This window comes from Nothoprocta perdicaria, unplaced genomic scaffold (genome assembly GCF_003342845.1).
Source record: "Nothoprocta perdicaria isolate Ctin4 unplaced genomic scaffold, notPer1 scaffold_17, whole genome shotgun sequence".
In the NCBI taxonomy this organism is placed as follows: domain Eukaryota; kingdom Metazoa; phylum Chordata; class Aves; order Tinamiformes; family Tinamidae; genus Nothoprocta; species Nothoprocta perdicaria.
The window spans coordinates 5,362,505-5,368,939 of record NW_020454871.1 but is presented as its reverse complement, the minus strand read 5'-3'; the positions used below and the strand labels follow the sequence as shown (position 1 = coordinate 5,368,939).

The 6,435-nt window shown below is 41.4% G+C and overlaps 1 long non-coding RNA gene across 1 annotated transcript in view; it reads right to left on the bottom strand.

Annotated features, from left to right (window-relative positions):
• Positions 1-1,455: 1,455 nt before the first annotated feature.
• The window catches only part of LOC112944540, an 85,506-nt gene continuing 80,526 nt past the window's right edge, over positions 1,456-6,435 (bottom strand). Inside the window, exons 2-3 of the long non-coding RNA XR_003248790.1 lie at positions 1,773-1,920; positions 1,456-1,489 (exon numbers count right to left, since the gene is read on the bottom strand). This is a non-coding gene — a long non-coding RNA (uncharacterized LOC112944540). The remainder of the gene's footprint in view (positions 1,490-1,772; positions 1,921-6,435) is intronic.

Here is a 6,435-nt window from a genome sequence, read left to right as displayed (position 1 = left end):
CGCCCCGGGAGACACGAGCCCCAACAAACCCCTCCGCTGCCCGGGGGAAGACGACTCGTGTCCCTCGGGGAGGCCGTGCTACCCTCCGTGCGGAGGTGACGGCCACGGAGCAGGTGTCAGTGTGACAAGTGTCCCCGCTGCCACCCCAGGGCCGGCCACCTTGCGCCAGTGGCACGGAGGTCAGGGCCATCCTGCCGCCACCCAGCGCAGCGCGCCGCATGTCAACACTGCGCCCCTCTGCCTCACAGCGTGCGGCCTGCGGCGCTTCTCGCTTCGTGCTGCTTGGAGACACGGAGAACTGTACAAAACTGAGGCAGAAAAGAGACATTAGGTCACCCCGGTCCACCTCCTAGGCACAGGGAGGATTGTTCTTCACTTGATGTCTCCTCTTGCTCTGATTTCAGCAGGACTCCTTCCCTTGGTCCCCCTCTGCCTTTCCTCATCTCACACTGGTGTTTTTTTGGTCTTTGTTCAGTCGAGTTAGGGACGGTATCAAAAGCAGCTGGTGCTGCATTTGTAAAATAGCCAGTGGCACTGGCTGCAGCATATTGAGAGCACTCAACGCTAGCAGGACCTGCTGGCGATCAGATCACTGCACACAGACTAATGAAGGACACAACAGACTGAAACCACTGCTCTTGCAGGGAGCCAAAAGCTCACAAGAAGCCCTGGATATCACATTAATCCCACAGACGCCCTGGATTTGTACATCCTTATCAGCACACATGCCATTAGCATTACTCCCAGGAAATGCATTGCTTGACACATGTCATGAGTTTTTATGATTAAGATTTCCAGAAGATGGGAGGCTATTCCAGTTTTAGCGGGGTAGGAACCAGGCAGGAGGCCCAACAATGTCCCCTGTCTTGACTGAGATGGCAGCTGTCACTTATCTCTCTATTTAAAGAAATGGTTACCTGTGGTGGTCCCTGGGTTATAAAGCCCATCTCTATGTATAGCACTCTTCAAGCTCAGAACACTTGACAAATATTATCTGTGAGCTTCTGCAACATCCTTCTGAAGTAACACTGTTTTCTCCTCTTACAGATGTTAAAAAAGAAACAGAGAAAGCAACTGACTCGGCTCAACCTCAAGCAAGAGGTTTCAGACCAAGAATTAAAATCATGAGCAATATCTTGGCTTTAACCACTGCAGAGCACTCTTCTCTCATATGTCTTTTGAAAGCATAGTAGACCTGAGTGCTGCAGACAGATATCTGAAGTTAGATATTCAAAATAGTTGTGAAAAGCGTGTTCCTATAAACTAAAAATTTGTCATTCTGGTTGCAAGCCACTTTTCTCTCACTACTTGACCTACCTGCAGCCCACGTGTAACATACGCTCTATGCTGTCCTCTCCATTCTCTGTCCTTTCTTGGTGGTCTCGCTTGCTTTCTGTTCCCCTGCTGCCACAAAGCGCTTCTTGTCCCTGACGCTGCGTTCCAGGCTGCCGCCTGCCACACTGACAGCTGATGATGTGCTGAAAAAATTCTGAAAAGAATATGTTCAATATTATTAATGTTAGCACAGGAGATGAGATAGCCAGGGACAGGGCATAGGATATGGCAGAATCCCATTTTCATAAGCAGCTAGTAGGATGGGGCCAGCATCCCAAAATAAATGGTGTTTAACTGGCCACCCCCACCTCAAAATGCAAAATTAAAATGATCTAAAATGCATCTCCGCTAACAGACAAATAACTTTCATCATCACCCACATTTATCCTTCTGGAGCCCCACACATACATATTGTTATTAGCATTTCTGTTACTCACTTTACTTTCTGCTTGGACAATCGTCTCATGGTAAGACCTGTGGATACAATAGGCCAGCAGCTATCTGTCCCATACAGAGTTTGGAGAACCTCAGAGAGGGCCCATCCCAGAGAAGCTTTCTCATGTTCTACAGCGAGCCCAGTCCATCCTAGGGCAAAATGGGAGGAGTTTAGTTGGCTTTATGTGATATTCATGCCAAGCAAATAGTCTATATAGTTTGCTAGGGATGCTTGGTGACTAAGGTTAATGAGTTGCATGGAAACTGAAGTCATGTCAGATGCTTTCCCCAGCCTTCCCTTATGAAACACAACCAATGAAACAACCACACTCTGCAGCATAATCAGAGCTACATGTTTAGACAATTTATAGTGGCTTAGAACACTAGGGGATTCAGAGTACTACCTAGCTGGGCAGGGTGAGGTGGTGATTTATAATTAGCTAATTTGTTCCCATTGTAATGTCAAATACTGGATTAGAAAAAGACTATGGAATTTGGGACACAACGTTCTAGTAGAGAAACCAAGGCATTAGCATTAAGTCATGGCAAAATCCAAACTGGGACTCGGATGGCTCAAATTTCACCCCAGATGTACTGACTTTATCATTTTTGTAATTCCCATTTCTAATTGCAATGGAGAAGTTTTGTCAGTGAGTTTCTAGAAGCTATTGCACTTCTGTCAATACCAGCCAAACCAGGTCATTTTTGAAAACAAATATACTTCCAATTGTATGCTATAGCTTTTTAAAATTATTATTATCTTTCTGCTTTTTTTTGTGTTGGTGGTGGAGCTTTTTATTCATAAGACAGAGGGGATAAAATTACGCAATTAACTAAACTTTATGTTAATGTCAGCATTTTGATTAGCTAAGCTGATTAATTCAGTAGACAGTTTACAGATGGAATGATAGCAGGGAAAGACAAAAGCAAAGATGAAAAGGGATTCAGGGAGAAGATGAAGCCACAGATAACAGGAGTCAAGGGGAAAGTGCAGTGTCAAAGAGGAAGAGTGAATGCAGACAGCTTCATACACACTGTAAAGCAGGGCAAAAGGACATCTTGCTAAGACTTGATTAAATTAAGAGCATGCACAGAACAAGCTACTAAAGCTCACCTATTTACCATTGCCTTACACTAGAATGAAATGAAATTAAAAGGCAGCAGGTAAGAGATGCTTTAACAAATACCTTGTTATAGTTGCAATTTATAGTTAATCTACAGAGCTCATTTCTATAGAGTATTCTTGGAAAAAAATAGTTGTCTGTTTTAAAATCTTGAAATTCTTTATGAATTAGAGTAACATGCAAATTCATTAGACTAACTAGGAAAAAGCTGCTGGAATTCATGGTAAAAAATGGCTCCAGTGTTCCTTCCTCACGCACAACAGGATTCTGCAGTTTGTCTGCAACATGGCCTAACATATGGGAATATGTTCCAACCAGTTTGGATGATCAAACTCTATATAGGGAAAGGATCAAATATAAAAGTTGCTAATAAATACAAGTCATTACTCCGTTGCTGCAAATTTAATCAACTTAAGATACCAGAGCAGTTTCCTGCAAAGCCTTTTACCAGAGTGCACCCTTCCAGTTCTCCTAAGGGCTGCAGACCCCACAATACACAAAACAGTTTCTATTACCTTCAGTGCTGTAAGTAACTGTATGCCAGGCACTGCTAGCATACTGCAGCCCTTCAATTCTCATTTAAACTTGTGCTTTGATGTGTTCATCTATATTTATTACTTAAGGAAACAGTAAGCCAAATAAAAAAGTAACACTATCGCCTATACACTGTTAGTAAGAGTAATCCTATATCTCTCTTTTTCCATATCATGTGCACAGATCTGAGGCAATCATGGGGTATGTATATCCATTTCAAAATCATTTCACACTCTGTGCACAATCTGACTACTGAACACTTTTATTTCTTTATATAATGCCCAAACTTCTTAAAGAAGCCTCTTTAAACAGTGGATAATCACATAACTTTGTCAATAAAAAGTCTATTTCTGTCCATTGTGAGTTTGTATTTATGCCATAACTCAGTTCAGAGCTGATAGTGACAACGTCTTTGGAAAAGAGGGCATTGATTCATAAGTACAAACATTAGAATTTCCATTTTTTCCACTAAGGTTTAGGGATTTCAGATTTGCTGATTTGTTCCACTTCCAGATGACAGAGCAGGTGAGAGACTCTAGCTCCCCCAAGGGCAGTAGTCGTAGCTGCAAAGTTTAAACCTCGTGCAGAAAACTGTCATTTGGCTCACCCTGAAGTCTGAAAGACTCGGGTTTTACTTCCTAAGGGAGCACTTGGAGCACTAGGCTGGGTCACCTGCCTCGCTCCTCCATTAGAGCTTGTTCACAACACATACACAAGATACTAATTACTACAAGAAGAAGCTTAGATTGAGCAGGAATGTGAAGCTGTCTCTCCCTAGTCCTGCAAGCACTGGTCTCTTGTCACTACCCAAGAAATGGCACCTTGAACGTGAAAAACATTCCTTACACAACTTGAATGAAGTATTCATTGAGTACAATAATGAAGTACTGTATATTTTGTATATATTCATTATATATATAATAAATATATTATTGAAATAATGAAGTACAATAATGAAGTATTCCCTCAGAAGAAAGCAGGATGCAGTAACATACATGGTAACAATGAGCAGAAAGACCTTCCCCCCTTGCCACCTGAAGACTTAACCTACCATCCAATTCAAACAGCATCTCGGGTTTAACAAGGCAGTAACTAGAAGAAAAAGGCAACTGATGCTAATGAGCTGTTATTAGAGGGAGTTCACAGAACAGCCCAGCATCTGAGAAGACAGCAGAGCAAAACCATAACGAAGAAAAGACACATCCTATTGTAACAGCACAGCCTAACCCCCAGGCAGGACATTTTGACCCTTGTATACCAAAAGATCTAACACAGCCTTTAAATCATATTTTGTCTTGCATTGTCCATCTGCACAGAGATGAATTTCACCTAACATAATTTGTTTTATTGATTTCAGTAGGATTAACTGAGAGTACAGAGATGACTATAGTTGTACACTTGCCCTGATATGAAGAACACAATGTTCTGATAACCTGCAGCATTCGAGATAAAAGTCAATCCTTCGGAAAAGCAGCGGTTAACTTGAAAAGTGTTTTCATTCTCACATTAACTGTGTACCCAATACTAAAAGACACGTTCTCATGTTTTATAAAACTTATTTTCTAATTAAAAGTTGTTTGGCTTTGTAACTCACACTTTGTGGCAGTTGTGCTGGATCTTGGTAATTATAGCATAAAATCAACTGCTTATTTGATTGCTATTTCAGCACAACAGAAGGCACAAGAGGTAAAAAGAAATGTGAAAGAGTTTTATAATAACAATTCGCACCTCGTATCAATTTGAACAGTGTTACTCATTTTCCAATAGAGCTGATGCAGCCCCTATACAGCAGGCTGAAGTCAAGTGACAATAGATTTACTCTCACAATTTCCTTCTGCAGACTCCTCAGAAGGAGCCCGGGAGCCTCAAGGAATCTGCGCGCTGGTTTACAAGGCGAGAGATACTTCCAATCATCTGTGAAATGTTGTTTTAGTATCAGTCCCTCTTGAAATTGCTCTTGAACATGTAATCTGCTAGCTAGAATCCTGTTTCTATATGAATTCTGTTGTGTACTCAGAAACACTCAGAAATAACCAAGCGAGCGCTCCAGCACTAATGTGCAAGATCTCTGCTATCTCCAAATGTCAGTTCTGGGGATGCTTCTTGTTAGAGCATCCTGCCTGTGGTGACCGAGCGCTCTGTTGTGCATGCACCACCATGCATCTCTACAAGTTTGAGGGCTGGCTTAAGGTGCAATTGATTCTCACAAAGTCAAGTGACAGCCACCCATCTTCCTGGTCTAGGTAATCAATCAGGACTGCTTTTCTAATACACCTGGCCAAAATACCTGCATCCGCTGTAAAGTACCTTAGAGCACTGAAAAGATTTCTACCGTAGAATAGCATAAATAGGCACTATTTGACTTTTCTGCAATATATATGCAACCTTCACATTCTATAGGACACACATGCTCACCAAGGCCCACATACCACTAAGTGATCTTTGGATTTGGTTTCACTACTTTCACACTCGTGCTGCTTCCACAACTCCTAGGAGTTAGGATTTACATAGGAATAAGGCAGTAAGCACAATAATTCTTCTGGGCATCCTTTAAAATTAAAGAACTTTAAGAATAAATTTAAGAGACAAATGTAATTTGAAATGATTCTATAATCTTGAATTTAAAAAAATTATTTTTTAATATTTAGTGCAGAACCAAGTTTCCAGAGTGCAAAATTAATCTGAGAAAAGCGCTGTGATTTTTTTTTTCATTCAGCTGTATAACAAAATCATAATCTTTAAATGGTTCTTTTACCTTTTAGATAGGGGTTGGGTGAGCAAACCTGACTGCTTCCCTTTCTACTAGAGGCCCGCCCTGGTACTCCCTAAGGATAAGGATGGTGCTCATCTTTTGAGAAACATTATCTGACTTTTGGGGTAGCCATTTGAGATAATCATTTGTCTATCTTAACATATGCAACACAATGACTGTAAATCAAGCAAAATCCTTCCTTTCAATGTGTCAGCAACTATTTCCTTGGTACTGCCATGCACTAGCATGGAGTTT